The sequence below is a fragment of the Heterocephalus glaber genome, unplaced genomic scaffold (genome assembly GCF_053883595.1).
Source record: "Heterocephalus glaber isolate CG9 unplaced genomic scaffold, H.glaber_assembly_v1.0 deba00000331, whole genome shotgun sequence".
Lineage (NCBI taxonomy): Eukaryota > Metazoa > Chordata > Mammalia > Rodentia > Bathyergidae > Heterocephalus > Heterocephalus glaber.
In genome coordinates, this window is record NW_028258142.1 from 40,116,845 (window position 1) to 40,133,994 (window position 17,150).

Here is a 17,150-nt window from a genome sequence, read left to right on the forward strand (position 1 = left end):
GTACAGTTCAAGCAAAGATATCCAGGTGGAATCATCTCTAATTTCCTCCCTTGTATGAGCTTTGGGGTTGTCCTGCTCTTCTTTTTCTAGAAGCTTGAGGTTCAGCATCAGGTTGTGTAATTGGGCTCGCTCTGTTTTCCTAAAATGCATATTAACTGCTATGTATTTCCCTCCTAAGACTGCTTTCATTGTGTCCTATAGATTCTGATATGTTGTATTGTCATTGTTATTTAATTGAAGGAACTGTCTGATACCTTCTTTAATTTCCTAAGTGACTCATTGGTTATTCAGAAATATGCTGTTCAATTTCCACATGTTTATGAGATTTTCTGAGTTTCTTTTGCTATGGATCTCCAAGTTCATTGCACTATGGTCTGATAATATACAGGGGATAACTTCAATTCCTTTGCACTTAAATATATTTTATGTGTGAGTATGTGATCTATTTTGGAGAAGGACCCATGTGCAGCTGAAAAGAATGTGTATTCTTGTTTTGTGGTGTGGATGACTCTGTAAACATCTGTTAAGTTTATCTGTTCAAGATTTCAATTGAGTTCTAGTATTTCATTACTTATTTTTAGTTTAGTTGATCTATCTATTTGTGACAGTGGGGTGCTGAGATTCCCCACTACTATAATATTAGTGCATATATGACTTTTCATGTCCGTTAGTATTTGTTTTACATAGTTGGGTGCGCTAGTGTTTGGTGCATAGATATTTATGATTGTCATCTCTTCCTCTTGGATTCTTCCCTTTACAAGGATGTAATGTCCCTCTTCATCTCTCTTAATCAGTGTTGGTTTGAAATCTACTTGATCTGCAAGGAGGATAGCTACTCCTGCTTTTTTTCAGATTCCTGTCTCATGGAGTATTGTTTTCCACCCTTTAACTTTCAGTCTATGAGTTTCCTTTTGACTTAAGTGTGTTTCTTGTATGCAGGATATTGTTGAATTTTGCTTCTTGATCCATTCTGCCAGTCTATTTCTTTTGATTGGTAAATTGAGATCATTAACATTGATGGTTATAACTGAAACATATTGACTTGTCATTGCCATGACTTTTTCTTTTTGTTGGGTTCTCCCCATTTACAACTTGTTGTCACGCCAGAAGGGTTCATTCTGCTTTGCTTCCTGGGGTTGTGATCCTCAATATCTGTTCCTAGGCTATTGTGTAAAATTATTTGGAGTGCTGGTTTGGTATTCACAAAGTTCCTAAAGTGCTCTTTGTCATGAAAGTATCTTATCTCTCCATCAATTTTGAAAGATAGTTTTGCAGGGTACATCAATCTGTGTTGGAGGCTATTTTCTTTTAGGGCTTGGAATATGTCACACCAAGCTCTTCTTTTTTTTTCCCATTAAGTTTATTGGTACATTTTAGGTATAAAATACAGTTGTATTCATCATTAGGACCTTGTACTATTACATGAGTATCTTGTTTCTTATTTTTTTCCCCTTCCCTTGCCCTCCCTTCACCCCCTCCACCCCTCCCTATTTGCAAAGACCTTGCTTCCATATTTTTCCTTTTCTCATATTTTTTCTTTTCTTTTTTTTTCTTTCCCCTTCCCCTCCCACTTCCCCTGCTCTTTTAGACCTTTACTTCCTGTTACACAATATCAATTATACATTTTTTAAATTACAATATCAAGATCTAGGAGACATTACCACAGATTTTGCAGAATTTAAAAGAATATAGAAAGCTTAGTACAAAAATCTTTTTGAAAGAAATTTGACAACTCCTAAGAAGTACCTTGGAAGACAAATTAATGAAACTAACTCTGGAGGAAATATAAAATTTGAATAGCACCTATTAAAGAAAGTATTTTCCTAGCTTGAAAACCTACCTATATGACAATAGCAGGCTCATATACATTTTAACTGATAAATTATATAAAACAATTAAAGCAGAAAAAAGAAAGAACCCTTCTCCCCTCATCTTAGGAAATCAACATTTTGCTAATCCTAAAACTGGATAAAGATAATTGAAGAAAAATGTATGAATATAGAAGTTTGTTCAACAAAACCAACTATTTGAAGTAGGATCTGGCAGTATGTAGAAAGTGATTTTGTTATAGGGATGGCAGTGTTGGTTCAGCATTGGAAGATCCACCCCTAGAAGTCATCATTTTAACAGAGGAAAGGAAAAATCCATATGATCCTGTCACTAGTTGGAGAAAAAGTATTGGACTAAATTCTACAGCTGTTCATGGTAAAAGCTGTCAGGAGACCAGAAGTAGAACAGAACCTTCTCAACAGATTAAAGACATGTACTCCATACTTCCAGTGAGAATGCCTTATATGAATGGAGAAGATGCAATATTTTCTCCTCAAAGTGGGGAACAAGGGGAAATATGCTTACTCTTTATCTGTCCATTAAACTTTGAAACCTAGGCCCAACCAAAATAGTCTGGCAACAAAATGACACAATTAGGATAGTATTGGCAAGGTAGAAGCAAAATCTTTTTATGTAGATGAAATGATCATCTACAGAGAAAATACTAAGAAATCTCTAGGAGCCCCTAGAACTTGTATTTGAATTTAGCAGGATTAGAAAACACAAGGTATATATAAAAATTCAGGTCTGTTTATACTTGCTATAAATGAAGAAATGGATATTGAAATTTAAAAGTTATGTAGGAGTACAAAGGACCTAGAAAAGCTTTAAAAAAAACCAAAACAATGTTGGAAGACATTTAGTACCTAATTTTAAGACTTCTTCTAAAGGTACAGTAATCAAGGCAGTGTTGGTGTAAGGAAAGCCATATAGATCATTTGAATAAAACACAGAATCTAGAAATAGAACCACACATATATGGTCCACTGAGTTTTGAAAGATTATTTAACATTAGCATTTTATAAAATATAAACTGGATTCAAGAGCCGAGGAAGAGATAGTGTTTTCAGCAAACAGCACTAGAACACCTGGTATCCGTGTATAAAAAACTAACCTCAACAGTTTATTTCCATACATGAAAATAACTTGAAGGGATCTATGGACCTAAATATGAAAATCTCAAAGTATAAAACTTTAAGAAGAATTTTTTTGTTGTTGTTGTTACTGGGGATTGAATTTGGGTCCTTGCACTTGCTCAGCAGGCGGTGAAACCACTGAGTTAATCCCAGGCCCTAAGAAGAAATTATAAGGGAAAATGTTTATGCATTCAGGGTAGGCAAGAACTACCTAGTATACAAAAGACATGATGTATAAAAGAAAAAAATTGATAAATGAGATTCTATCAAAATTTTGAACTTTAAATGACATCATTACAATGAAAAGTAGTCCTTAAACAGACCATATTTACAATGCATATAACCTGTGACCAGAATACGTGAAGCATTCTTAGAGCTCATTAATAGACAACCCAATTAAAAAGTAGACATAAGAAGATGATAAATAGGCAGTACAGCACAAGGAAAGATGTGCAACTCTAGAATCAGAAAAATACTAATCAGTACAATAACAAGATTAAATTATACACTGATTAGGGAGATGAAGTTAAAGTTTTAAAAGCCTTGTCATGACTTTTTCTTTTTATTGGATTCTCCCCCTTTGTGTTTAATTTGTCATGCCCAGTGTATTAATTCTGCTGGGTTTCCTGGGGTTGTGATCCTTATTGTCTTTTCCTAGGGTATTGTCTATAATTTTTTGGAGTGCTGGTTTGATATTCATGAAGTTCCTGGGGTGCTCTTTGTCATCAAAGTATCTTATTTCTCCATCAATTTTGAAAGATAGTTTTGCAGGGTACATCAATCTGGGTTGGAGGCTCTTTTCCTTTAGGGCTTGAAATACATCATTCCAAGCTCTTCTTGCCTTGAGGTTTTGCATCGAGAAGTCTGCTGTGATTCTGATGGGCTTTCCTTTGAATGTGATTTGTTTCTTTTCTTTCATTGCTTGTAGAATTTTGTTCTGTTGGGTTTCTGAAATCCTAACTACTATATGCCTATGTGCAGATTTTTTTCTATCAAGGCTATTTGGAGTCCTATATGCCTCACTTATCTGTATGTTAAGTTTTTTTCCCCTCCTTGGGAAGTTCTCTGCCATCACTTCTGTGAAGAGTTATTTTATGTCATCTGCACTCTCTCCTCTTTCTTCATTGACTCCAATCAGTCTTATGTTATTCTTCTTTGCATCATCTGGCAGCTGCTGGATTGATTTCTCATATTCCTTTACAATTTTAAAGCAATTTTTCTTTTCCTGGTCACTAATTGCAATCTTTTCTTCCATATCTGAAATTCTACCCTCACATTGGTTCATTCTGCTGTGCAGACTTTCGATGAAGTTTTTAATCTACTAGAAATCTTTTTGCATCTGTTTTATGGATTCCATTTTTTTCCTGTGTTGGGATTCCATCATGTTCCTCAGATCCTCTATATTTTTTATCTGTGTCCTCTCTAGATTTATTAATCATGTCTTGCACCATGAGCAAAATCTTTGCTGTTATCTGAGTAATTATTTCTGATTTCATTTTTCCCAGATCCTCTTTTGTTGCCAGTTCAGAGAGTCCAGCTGTTTGAGTATCAGATTGTTCCATCTAGTTTCCCTTTGGGGTTGCTGTAGGTGATCTAGATGTCTGCTTTTGAGACTTGTTTACATGTCTTCTCATTTCCTCGGGGGGGGGGGGTGTGCTTCTGGCACCCACGTGGCTCACCTTCTCTGCCCTAGGAGCTTGGGATGGTGGTGAGGGAGCTTCCTTCCAGATGCTGGGACCAGCTCACCTTCTCTGCCCTAGGAGCTTGGGATGGCAGCCCAAGCTCTTCTTGCCTTGATGGTTTGTGTTGGGAAGTCTGCTGTGATTCTGATGGAGTTTCCTTTGTACGTGATTTGTTTCTTTTCTCTAACTGCTTGTAGAACTTTGCTCTTCTGTTGAGTTTCTGGAATCTTAACAATTATATGCTTATGTGTAGATTTTTTTTGATCAAGGCTATTTGGAGTCCTATATGTCTCACTTATCTGTATGTTAAGTTCTTTTCCCCTGCTTGTGAAGTTTTCTGCCATTATTTCTGTGAAGAATTTTTTATGTCATCTGCACTCTGTCCTGTTTCTTCATTGACTCCAGTCAGTCTTATGTCATTCTTCTTTGCATCATCTAGCAGCTGCTGGATTGATTTCTCATGTTCCCTTATAATTTTGAGGCAATTTTTCTTTTCCTGGTCATTAATTGAATCTTATCTTCTATATCTGAAATTCTGTCCATACGTTGGCTCATTCTGCTGTGTAGACTTTCAATGGAGTTTTTAATCTCTTGGAGATCTATTTGCATCTTTTATATGGATTCCATTTGTTTCTTATTTTGGGATTCCATCATGTTCCTCAGCTCCTCTCTAGATTTATTAAGCATGTCTTGCACTAGGAGCACAATTTCTCCTGTTATCTGAGAAATTATTTCTGATTTCATTTTTTCCAGATCCCCTCTGGTTGCCAGTTCAGTGGGTCCAGGTGGTTGAGTATCAGAATGTTCCATCTCATTTCCCTTTGGGGTTGCTGTAGATGATCTGGAAGTCTGGTTTTGAGACTTATTTATGTGTTTTCTCATTTCAAGTGTGGGGGCAGGGCAGGTGCTGTTGGCACCCGTGAGGCTCACTTCCTCTGAGCTGGGAGAGGTGGGATAGGGGCTGGGAGCAGTGGTATGGATGGTGGCCTGGAAGCCCCTTCCTCTGGGCTGGGAGTGGTGCAGGGATGGTGGCTGGGAAGCCCCTTCCTCTGGACCAGGAGCAGTGGTAGGGAGGCTCAGAAGCTCCTACCTCTGGGCTGGGGGCATCAGGACAGATGCAGCCCAGAAGCCCCTTCCTCTGGGCAGGGAGTGGCAGGACAGAAGGTGGCCCAAAACCCTTTCCTCTGGGCTGGGAGAGGAGGCAGGGATGGTGGCCAGGAAGCCTCTCCCTCTGGACCAGGAGCAGTGGTAGGGAGGCTCAGAAGCCCCTACCTCTGGGCCAGGAGTGGCAGGATGGATACAGCCTGGAAGCCCCTTCCTCTGGGCTGGGAGCGGTGGGACAGAAGGTGGCCCAAAAGCCCTTTCTTATGGGCTGGGAGTGGTGGCAGGGATGTTGGCCGGGATGCCCTTCCCTCTGGACTGCTCCCTCAGGAGCAGTGGTAGGGAGGCTCCGAAGCCCCTTCCGCTGGGCTGGGAGCATCAGTAAGAAAGTGGCCCAAAAGCCTCGTGTGCCTTTATTGCAGAGATTCTTTTCACTTTTCCAGTGGGCTTCAGCTTTCATCAAGGAGCCTGAGAGAGGCTCTCTCTCTGTTGTTCACTTCTGCACCTCAGGACAATGGCCTTTATGTCCCCCTGTGGCCCTGCAGTGTGGAACCTGGTAGCTGCACAGCCAAGAGGCCAGAGGCGGGGGTCAGAGGGTGGTGTTGTTGGCTGGCTATCACTTGTTATTCTTTAAATGATCCATTATATAATATTAACTGTTCAATATTTTGATTTCTTAATTATATATATATATATATATATATATATATATATATATATATGGCATGCTACATTTTTCCATGATCTCCATAGCTCACACTTGTATTTAATACACAGAAAATAAATATTTTCTCACTGACAGAATATCCAGGTTGATTAAGCTTTGAATACTAATAATAATGACTCATATTTGCATAGTGCTTTGTCATACCCAAAGCAATTTTACATATACATTTCTTATAACAAAACTGTGAGTTAAAGGGCACAGGTGTAACTTTTCTTCACCAACAAGGAAGTCAGTGTTCAAAAATTAAATGATTTGTTCAAGGTCACACTCCCTCTGTGACATGACTAATGATGCCCAAAACAATTCCAAAGCTCATGCATTCTTTCCTTTCACCTAACAAACTTGCCCTGAGATCAAGCACATTCAGCCTTGCTTTTCAACAATTATAAGTTGGAGACCAGAGCAGACTTAGTTGTCTATTCGACATCTGTCTTTCTCCTCATATTTAAAAGAATACTATCCTCATTATGTTCAAGTATATACCTTTTTATCACAAAGCTCAAAGAAAGAGTCTATCCTAATAGTACACTCTGTATGATAATCTCATTCATCTTCTAGGTAACCAGTTATTAATCTGCAGGTGATCTTTGGTCTATGAGTTGCATGAGAAGGTCAATTTGGGTTAGTAACTTCTGAGTCTGTTTTTCACTCTTAAGAAAGAAGCACCAAATATGACAATTCTGTTTTTTTTTTTTTTTTTTTTGGTACCAGGAATCGAACTCAGGTCCCTGCACTTGTGAGGCAGGTGACGGAACCACTGAGCTAAATCCCTGGCCCAGAATTTTTGTTTTTGCATGAACACAGATGATTATGGAATTAGCACTAGAGATACTAAGATCCTTTTTCAGCTGGGACAAAAGGAAGTCATCATGAAAGAAAGTAGAGTAAGAGGGCTGGGGAGCCTTTCAACCTCTGAAGTTCTAGATGCGTAAAATAGATGTTGAGAGAGTTTATTCCAGTATGGACCAGACATTCTATGAACTGCCTCTGAAATCTTCCTAATACTAAGGCTTGCTGAGTTCACACAATGAAAAGACTAGTGACGTTGATGTTCTGAGAATCTACTCTTTTTTCTTTTACATTCATTATTGGAAATTTGCACCTTTACATAATCTCTCTTGTCCCTATTTTTCCCCATTCCACTGACCTCCCTTCAACCCCTCCATTCCTCCCTATTTACAAAGATTTTGTTACCGTTTTTTCATCTTCTCATATTAATTCCATTCCCTCCTTTATTTCCCCTACTTCACCAGGTTGCCCTTCCCCTTTGCCCCATTTCTTCCTATTTCATATTATCTATTATACCTTTTAGTCCATATTTACACTTTCAGTTTCTCACACTAGAGAATCTATTTGGTAGTTACACATGTGTGTCCTATTTATTTCACTTAAGAGTATCACCTCAATGTACATCCATTTAGCTATAAATGTCTCTAATTTCTCATTTTTTACAGTTGAGTAGTACTCCATTTTATTAAAGAAACACCATATTTTCTTTATCCAGTCTCCAGTTGATGGGCATTTGGGCTGCTTCTAAGTTTTAGCTATTACAAACTGTGCTGCTATGAACATGGGTGCACATATATCACTGTGGTATGATTCTTTTAATTCTCTGGGGAAGATTTCCAGCAGGAGAATAGCTGGGTCAAATGGGACTTCAAGTCCTAGTTCTTTGAGATATCTCCATACTGATTTCCACAGTGGTTGCACCAATCTACACTTCCACCAGCATTGGAGCAGGGTTCCTCTTTCCCCACAGCCCCACCAGGATTAGTTATTGGTTAATTTCATGATGGTAGCCATTCTTTCTGGGGAGAGGTGGAATCCCAGCCTTGTTTTCATTGGCATCTCTCTCGAATAACCAGTGATGTTGAAAAATTTTTTTGGATATTTATTTGCTATTTCTACTTCTTTGTCTGAGAAATGTCTTTTCATTTCAGATGCCCATTTTTGGACTGGGTCTTTAAATTTGGGAGGTCTGATTTTTCTTTTAGCACTTTATACATTCTAGATAGTAGACCGTTTTCTGAGGAACAACAGGTAAAAATTTTTTCCCATATTGTGTGTTGTGCCTTTACACTGTTGGTGGTTTCTCTTCCTGTGCAGAAGCTTTTTAATAAGAAGAGATCCCACTTGTTGACTATTTGTAATAGTTCATGGGAAACTGAAATTTTGTGCATAAAATCTTTTCCTCCACCAATGTTTTCAAGAGTTCTACCTAACTTCTGTTCCAGCCACTTTAGCATTTCTGTTTTAATATTTAAATCTTTAATCTATTTCAATTTTAGTTTAGTGCATGGCAAGAGATATAGATCTAATTTTAGTATTTGGCAAGCTGGAACCCAATTTTTCCAGCACCTTTTATTAAAGAGGCTATCTTTCCTCCAGTGTGGGTGTTTGGCTCCTTTGTGGCTAAGCATATCTGGAAATGTTTCTGTATCTTCTAATCTGTTTCACTGGTCCTCAGGTCTGTTTTTTTGCCGGTACCATGCTGTTTTCATCACAGTAGCCTTGTGAAAGAGTTTCAAGTTGGAAATTGCATTACCCCATGCCGTGTCTTTGTTGCCTAGAATTGATTTTGCTATTCTAGGTCTCCTCTTGTTCCAAATGAATTTTTTGGATTGTTTTCTCAAGATCTGTGCAATATACTACGGGAATTTCAAGTGGGATTGTATTGAATTTATATAGCAGTTTTGGAAATATGACCATTTTCCCTACGCTGATTCTTCTTACCCAGGAGCAAGGGATGTCTTTCCATTTTCTGATATCATCTTCAATCTCTCTTTTCAGAGTGTTATAGTTTTCAGAGAAGAGGTCTTTGATTACTTTTGCTAGGTTGATTCCTAGGTATTTCAGTTTTTTGGATGCTATTGTGAAAGGAATTGTTTGCCCTATTTCTCTCTCAGTGAGTCTTTTGTTGGTGTAGAGGAAAGCTATTGATTTTTGTGTGTTGACCTTGTAGCCAGCTACTTTATTGAATTGGGCTATTATGTCTAGAAGACTTTTGGTGGAGCTTTTGGGGTCTTCTATATAGAGTATCATGTCATCTGCAAATAATAACAATTTGACTTCTTCATTTCCTATCTTTATTCCTTTTATTTCTTTTTCTTTTCTAATTGCTGTGGTTAATGTTTCCAAGACTATATTGAACAGGAGTGGTGACCGTGGACATCCTTATGTTGTTCCTGATTTTACTGTGAAGGATTTCCTGTTTTTAGTGTAAAGGATTTCAGTTTTTGACCATTTAGTATGATATTGGCTGTTGGGTTTTCATAGATGGATTTTATCAGATTGAAGTAGTTACTGTCTATTCCAGTTTTTTCTGGGTTTTTATCATACATGGGTGTTGGGTTTTTTTCAAATGCCTTTTCTGCATCTATTGAGATGATCATATGGTTTTTGTCCTTGGCTCTATTGATATAGTGTATTGCATTGATTGATTTGTGTATGTTGAACCATCCTGCATCCCTGGGATGAATCCCATTTGGTCAGGGCATATGATCTTCTTGATGATCTTCTGCATTCCATTTGCTGATATCTTATTGAGGATTTTTGCATCTATGGTCTTTAGTGAGATTGGCCTATAGTTCTCTTTTTCGGTTGGGTCTTTCTCTGCTTTGGGGATCAAAGTGATGCTTGCTTCCAGGAATGAATTTGGGAGTATTGCTTCCCTTTCAATTTCATTGAAGAATTTAAACAGTAGTGGCAGTAATTCCTCTCCTAATGTCTTGTAGAATTCAGCAGTGAAGCCATTAGGACCGGGCTTTTCTTAGTTGGTAAGTTTTAAATTATGTTTTCAATTTCATTGGTTGATATTAGTTTGTTTAGAATTTTGAGTTCTTCATCAACTTTGGTAATTCATATGTATCTAGGAATCTGTCCCTTTCTTCTCTGTTTTCCATCTTATTGGCTATAGTTTCTGCTGTAAGTATGGATGATTCTCTGGATTTCTGGTGGGTCTTTTGTAATTTCATTCTTTTTGTTCCTAATTGCATGGATTTGGGCCTTTTCTTTCCTTTTTCTGATAAGGTTGGCTAAGGGTTTGTCAATTTTGTTGATTCTTTCAAAGAACCAATTCTTGGCTTCATTGATTTTTTTTATCATTCTCTTGGTCTCCATTGCATTGATTTCTCCTCTGATCTTTATAATTTCCTCCCTTGTATGAGCTTTGTTTTTGTCCTGCTCTTCTTTTTCTAGAAGCTTGAGGTTAGCATCAAGTTGTTTAATTGGGCTCACTCTGTTTTCCTGATATGAGTATTCACTGCTATGAATTTCCCTCTTAAGACTGCTTTCTTTGTGTGCCATAGATTCTGATATGTTGTATTTTCATTGTCATTTAATTGTAGGAACTGTCTAATTTCTCCTTTAATTTCCTCTGTGACCCATTGGTTCTTCAGAAGTGTGTTGTTGAATTTCCACGTGTTCATGAAATTCTTGCAGTTTCTTTTCTTACTAATCTCCAATTTCATCGCACTATGGTGTGGTAATATATGGGGATAACTTCAATTCCTTTGCAATTACTTAAGCATGTTCTATATGTGAGTATGTGGTCTATTTTGGAGAAGGATCCATGTGCAGCTGAGAAGAATGTGTATTCTGATTTTGTGGGATGGAACACTCTGTAAACATCTCTTAAGTTCATTTGTTCAAGAGTTTGATTGAGTTCTAGTATTTTGTTGCTTATTTTTTGTCTAGTTGATCTGTTTGTGACAGTGGTGTATTGAGATCCTTCACTATTACTGTAGTAGTGCTTATTTGATTTTTCATTTCCATTAGTGTTTGTTTTATGTATTGGGGTACATTAGCATTTGATGCATATATATTTTTGATTATCATCTCTTCCTCTTCGATTGTTCCCTTTAGAAGGATCTAGTGTTCTTCTTTGTCTCTCTTAATCAGTGTTGGTTTGAAATCCACTTGATCTGCAAAGAAGATAGGTATTCCTGCTTTTTTTTGGTTTCAATCACATGGAGCATTGTTTTCCACTGTTTAATTTTCAGCCTGAGTTTCTTTTTGAAGTAAGTGTGTTTCTTTTATGGGGCATATTGTTAAATCTTGCTTCTTGACCCACTCTGGCAGTCTATTTCTTTTGATTGGTAAATTGAGACCATTAACATTGATGGTTATACTTGCTACGTATTGACTAATCATTGTCATGACTTTTTCTTTATGCTGGATTCTCCCCCTTTGTGTTAAGTTTCTTGATGTGCCCAATTGATTCATTCTGCTGGGCTTCCTGGGGTTGTCTTTCTCATTTTCTTTTCCTAGGATATTGTCTAAAATTTTTCGGAGTGTTTTTTTCTTATTCATGAAGTTCCTAGGGTGCTCTTTGTCCTGCAAGTATCGTATTTCTCCATCAATTTTGAACAATAGTTTTGTAGGATACATCAATCTGGGTAGGTGTAGGGGACAGGGGAAGGGGACGTTACCAGAACCTCTGCAGTGAGTCCTGGTCTCCTGCGAGCCAGGGCAGCACACAGCGAATTACAGGAAAGGTAGAAAAATGAGACTGAGAAGAAGCTGAGCTTTGGGTCTGATCAGTGCTACTCTGGGCAGCAAAGACAAAAGCCCCCAGTTTACCACACCTTTTATTCAGTACATTGGGAGAAACAAATGTAACAAATGACTTGCAGAGAGTTCAATAGTTCACATTGGGATAAACAAGGTGTAACAGAAGGCTTGCAGAGAGTTCAGTACATCTCCCGCAAACAAGATATTAACAGTCCAAGAACAACGAGGAACTGAGCAGATGTTTGTTCTCCCAGGATGTTTCTTGTCCTGGAGAATCACAGCATCACTGGATCACTGAAGTCTCAGTTGTGACCAGAGGCCAAACTGGAGTTATTCTGTAGCTGGGCTGTAGGCAAGAGAACTAGGCTAACCAAATGATTTTTCCCTAGAATTGTGTAGCATTGCTCCCAACAGGTAGGAGGCTGTTTTCCTTTAGGGCTTGAAATAGGTCACTCCAAGGTCTTCTTGCCTTCACGATTTGTGTTGATACGTCTACTGTGATTCTGATGTGATTTCCTTTGTATGTGATTTGTTTCTTTTCTCTCACTGCTTGTAGAATTTTGTTTCTCTGTTGAGTTTCTGGAATCTTAACTATTATATGCCTATGTGTAGATTTTTTTGATCAAGGCTAATTGGAGTCCTGTATGCCTCACTTATCTGTATGTCAAGTTCTTTTTCCCTGCTTGGGAAGTTTTCTGCCATCATTTTTGTGAACAGTTTTTTTTTTTTTTAATGTCATCTTCACTCTCTCCTTTTTCTTCATTGACTCTGATCAGTCTGATGTTATTCTTCTTTGCATCATCTTGCAGCTGCTGGATTGATTTCTCATGGCCCTTACAATTGTAAAGAAATGTTTCTTTTCCTGGTCACTAATTACAATCCTATCTTCTATATCTGAAATTCTGTCTTCACATTGGCTCATTCTGCTGCATAGACTTTCAATGGAGTTTTTAATCTCCTAGAAATCTGTTTGCATCTGTTTTATGGATTCCATTTGTTTCTTTCTTTTTTTTTTTTTTTTGTACCGGGGATTGAACTGGGGTTCTTGTGCTTGCGCAGCAGGAGGTGAAACCACTGAGCTAAATCCCCGGCCCCTTCCATTTGTTTCTTATGTTGGGATTCCATCATGTTCCTCAGCTCCTCTATTTTTTTTATCTGTGTCCTCTCTAGATTTATTACTCTTTTATTGCACTATGGCCCATTCTCTGCTGTTATCTGAGAAATTATTTCTGATTTCATTTTTTCCAGATCCTCTTTTGTTACTAGTTCAGTGAGTTCAGGTGGTTGAACATCTGATTGTTACATGTTGTTTTCCTTTGGGGTTGATTTAGGTGATCTGGAAATCTGGTTTTGAGACTTGTTGTTTATGTGTCTTCTCATTTCAATGGGGGTGGGGGGTATGCTGCTGGTGCCCATGTGGCTCACCTCCTCAGCACTGGTGGTGCCTCTGCCCCTCGGTGCTGGGGGCTGTGGTATGGCAGCCTGGAAGGGTCCTCCTCAGCACTGGGGCCAGTCCTGAGAATCTACTTTTTATAATGAGATGCTGAAGACCTTTACTATAGTTTCCTATGCTCTCTTCTAATCATTGGCCTCTGAAATTTGAAGATTTTTAAGACCTTTCTATCTTCCATGAAGTTTGTTCACTATTCAAATCTGAGAATCAGTGTTATAGAATATATGTCTTCTCGAAGGAATTTATATTTAGCAAGCACCAAAGCCTTAACTTTAAGGAGAAAGTTACATTGTTGGGTAGTAGTCATGTGTTAGTTACGTATATGTATTCCCCTTCATCTAATTATTATTTTCTGCAAACATACACTAATAAGAATATTTTAGGGTTGAGGATTTAGCTCAGTGGTTATTCTGCCTGTTTTGCAAGTGCAAGGACTCAAGTTCAATCCGCAGTACCAAAAAATGAAAAAAAAAAGAACTTTTTAAAAGGTAACATTAAAAGAGCATTGCCATTGTTGCTGAGGAATTGGATATTGTGAGCAATGTCTTTGACAGAGTCTGACCTACAAAATATCCAGAAAATAGAATTTTCCTTCATCTGAAAAGGAAAAAAAATATTGGACCTAATATGTTGTAGCCTGTTCTTCATTGGTGCAAGGGACATATATCTGTTTTCCCCATTCCATATTCATATGTTAAAGTCCTAATCTTCAGTTTTATAATAGGAATTTGGGTCTTTGGTAGATACTTAACTACGAAGGTGGGGCCGTCATGAGTAGGATTAATGCCATTCTGAAAGAAACTCCAGAGAGCTCTGACATCTTCTTTCATTGTGAAGACATCACATAAAAATGGAACTGTGTAACCCAGAAAAGTGCCCTCACTGGAGCCTGAACACATTAACACCCTGATCCTGAACTTTAGCCACCAGCACGGTGAACAGTAAGTGCCTACTGTTTATTCCACCCAGCCTATGGTGCTTATTGAACTAAGACAATTAGCCTCCATTTCCTGTTATCATCACCATATAGCAATTTTCTAAAGGCTTGTAGGGAAAGAATCATTGAATGTAGTACAAAAATTTCCTGGCTGAAACTTTCCAGAGGTGGGGACTTCTGACAGACACCCAGAACCCAGAAGTCACACATTCTTAAAGTTATCCTTCTTGGTTGCTTCTGGCTCTACCAAATAGGGGCTTTTGAGATTCTCCTCTGAATGCTTTTTCCCAGGCAAGGCATGTCTGGTTTTCTTGCTGCTGTTGTATGTCACCTACCTGATGTCCTCTTACCCCGCAGCACTGCCTCCTATTATTACCCTCCTGCTGCCCATTCCCCTGGTAATTGTTGGTTGATGCCCTCCATCTGCCCTCTTCCCCTGGCTAATTGCCTTCTGTTTCTTCCTCCCCACTGGTCACATGCTTGGTTTGCCCTACTGTCACCCTTTTTTGCCTGCTTACCTCTGTTTGATTTGCCGCATGGACCTAAGCAGCTTGGGCCTTTCTGCCCTTCATACTGCCTGCTGCCTGCTGTTTTCCTGCACTGTTCAATCCACCTGCTGCGCACCCAGGGTCACCTTCCTGCTGCCTTCTCCACCTGTCCCTGGGCTGTTTGATTTCACCCCCTGAAATGCACAGATGGGATCTCTCCAGTTTCTCAGTGATTTTCTAATGGAGAAATAGGAGGCAAATGACTATGCAGAATAAATGGAAAGTAAGAAACAAAACAAAACAAATCTCATAGACATTCAGACACTTAATCCAGAGTAATTGGATGAAATAAAGTTATGTCTGTCTCAGAATTCAGGACAGGAATACAAGGCAGAAAAATGGTACACACACTTGGTAATTGGTGAAAATATGCTCCCCACTATGTGAGAAGCACCCGTATTTTGCAGGTAAGTGTCAGAGGTAAAGGTTTCTCTTCTATGTCTAACTGTGCATGTGAGCAACAAGCTTTGGTGGTTTAGAGGCCACTCTAAATCTGAACTTCAGCCATGAGAACTGTGAACAATAAATGCCTATTGTTTATGCCACCCAGCATTTTGACACGATTGCATTTTGCTGCCTGGTGCAATTTAAAACACCAGGGGCCTCCTCATTACTTGTGATGAATATTTGTAATTTATAATTTCACTTTCCATATCTATTTTAGATGATCTATTGGCACAGTATGTAGGAATCCTTTCTTGGGTGATGTTTCCTGTAATTATTTTTTTAAATTGATACTAAAGATTCTCAAATTGGGCACAGTTGCAAGTTAATAGAATCTTTTATTGAAAACTTTAGTATCAAACACAGAGTTCCATTTGGAACAGAGAAATTGCTCTTGGGCAAAAATTAATTCTGTCAGCAAGAATAGAGAGATATTTTCTGTCTGAGGGGGACAATGTCATATAGATAAAATGTTATGTCTCTAAATTTGGTTAAGAATTTATGAAGGGGTAGATATGAGCACTGATTTTGGAGATAATATTTAAGATTGGTTTTTATTTTCATTCTTAGTGGTCAATGGGTCATTCTTCATTTATAACCTTCATCAGCAGAAAGGATTTGAAAAGTCGCATGGCCATATCCATGAAGGTTATACTATTAGTTACTCTGTATTTGTCCAAAAACTCCTACTCTAAAACAAAATGTATTTGTTTCAACAGGAAATATTGTCATCTCTCCTCTCAAATTCACTATCAGAGCAATCAAGTGAGGATTCCATTATTTATTCCTTAATTATTTTTTCTATCAATCAATCCTTTGTAGGGTAGTGATGTTAACAATGACAACTGCCAGTAGGTTTTCTTTGTTTGTCTTCAATTTCCTCATTTGTGCAGTACAGCAAAAATGTATGGAAATGACAGATATTTTCTTAAGATTCTATTAAGCTTGAAGGTATTGGAGTATTTTTGTATTCTAAAGCTCATGTGACCAAAAGTTATCAGATTAGTCCTTAAATATGGCCATGGTCCCCAGTGATGATTGGTTGTTAACACCTAATTTTGACAAAATTCCTAACCCTCATATTACTAAAATGTGAAGCGACAAGGTAGTCACAGATCCAGGATTTTCTGGGCAAGATGTGTATACATAACATTAAGCTCCCATTATACAGTGAGAATTGTAGAATATATCAGTATGAATTGGAAACTTCAGTAGCTTACAATCCTATTTCTTTATTGTGTAGATATATTGCTAAGCTTTCAAGGAGGCAAGTTATTTGCCTGGTGATAGTGGTAGGGAAGGATTGGACCCTTTGCTATTCAGTTTTGCCCATATTCTCAACAAAATTTTCAACATAGGATTATTTATTTATTTATTTATTTATTTATTGGTACTGGGGATTGAACTTAAGACCTTGGGCTTGCAAGGCAGGCAAGGTGCCACTGAGCTAAATTCCCAGTCCTCAACATAGGATTTTTATATCACCCACTTTTATTCAACTTTTGTATTTAGACTACTGATAGTAATAATTACAGCAATAAATTAAAAAGTGTTGCTGATTTGGCAGATGTGAAAAGAGAAAAAATGGAATTCTACTTGGCTTAATTGAATAAATGTGAGATCAGGTCACAGTCCATATCATGTGAGAAATATGAGTGCTGATGTCTTCAAATTGACACAAGAATCATTTACTGCCTATCCTCATCTCACAGTAATTAAACACACTTCCTCCATTGCTCAGCATTATTTCAATTTTCCACCACAGGTATTTTTAACTTTCT